The sequence below is a fragment of the Orycteropus afer genome, unplaced genomic scaffold (assembly GCF_000298275.1).
Source record: "Orycteropus afer afer isolate SDZICR_OR568_19922 unplaced genomic scaffold, OryAfe1.0 scaffold00141, whole genome shotgun sequence".
Lineage (NCBI taxonomy): Eukaryota > Metazoa > Chordata > Mammalia > Tubulidentata > Orycteropodidae > Orycteropus > Orycteropus afer.
Genome location: NW_006921728.1, coordinates 1,702,720 through 1,704,228, shown reverse-complemented (window position 1 = coordinate 1,704,228; position 1,509 = coordinate 1,702,720). Strand labels below are relative to the sequence as shown.

At 28.4% G+C, this 1,509-nt stretch overlaps 1 protein-coding gene across 1 annotated transcript in view; it reads left to right on the top strand.

Annotated features, from left to right (window-relative positions):
* CCDC178 (coiled-coil domain containing 178) overlaps nt 1-1,509 on the top strand; it is a 664,873-nt gene that overhangs the window by 248,302 nt on the left and 415,062 nt on the right. The gene's annotated exons all lie outside the window — the stretch shown is intronic.

The following is a 1,509-nucleotide window of genomic DNA, read 5'->3' as shown; positions in this document are numbered from 1 at the left end:
TGGTGGATTTGAACCACTGACCTTCTGATAAGCAGCCAAATGCTTTATCTACTATGCCACCAGAGCTCTTTAATATACACTTCGTTTTGTTGTTGCACTTTATTTTTTCTTGAAATCTACTTATTTAAAGATGTAAGTTACATCTATTCCATTGTTATTTTAATGGAATATATGAAGAAAGCTGTATTTTTGTTTCAGAATAAGCAACTTTGAATTCTTACCAACTGATTTTTATAAGAAATGGAAATATTTCATGCTCTTTTTCTCCAAAAAATTTTACATAGTATTTTAATTGCACTGAAAATTTACTAGCTAGAAATAGGGAAACCTTATGTTAATGTGTCCTTTTAGATATTAATTGTTATTAATCAAGTTTTATAAAGCTATAGGTATTAAACTTTTATACAGACTATAATTAAGTGATGTGCATTTTAGATTAATGATCTTGTCCCATTTTATATTTTGCAATAGTTTTTGTTACATGCAATTGCAGTGTATAATAATACTATAGGATTTCAATATTTAGAAATATTTCTTAAACTTAGAGAAATGCAATGAGAATTTTTTCCTAAAAATTAAAGAATGCTTCTCTAATTTATTAAAGCTCTTTCCTGCAAACTTTAAAAGATATTTGTAATATCATCATAATTTTTATCAGCTATTCTCTGACCTTTATATTTATATCATATGCTCAATTATAAGCTATTCAATTTATGCCATTTTTATATATTCAAAGACAATGCTATTGGATAAAAAAGAAATTTGTTTGGAGCAAATGTACATTGAATAATCAAGTAGGTGCGTGAATGAACCTATCATCCTTAATGATTTTGCTGTGATCCCTCCCATAATAAAATTATTAATAAAATTAAAGAGAAATATTTTATTAATAATGGTACCAAGAACACTCCATTTGAAATAAGACCATGACATAGGAAAATTATATATATTATAATTATATAATTATATCTATAATTAAATATATTATTATATATATTATATACATATTATATTTGTATATATATATATATTTTGGGCCTGAAATTTGAGACTAATTGGTGCCATCTAGTGGCAATAAATGACTCTCCCTCTTGGAAGAGTTCTTAAGAATGATGACTAGGTCTCAGATATGTGAGATATGAATGGACATCCCTCACAATGAGAGGGCTTAAATGATTTTCTGACATAAGCATCATTCCCCACATCGTATTTTATCCCAGCAGTAGAGTTAGTTGTTTGAATCCACCACATTTACCAATCGTGATGGTGCTGAGAACACAGTGGGATCACAGTAATTTATTGACTGCATTTTAGCACTTTAATGGAACAATAATAATTAGTGAAATGGTGAGATCTTGTCAGGAGGAGAGAGATGAATAAAAAATTTTGTGTAATCAGCTTCTAGATCATTGAGATTTGTGTATCTTTGTACTGAAAAACTTGTTTTTGCTTTCTTACTTTAAAGTGAACCCATCCCCCACCATTTGAACCCATCCTGTGTTTTCTTTC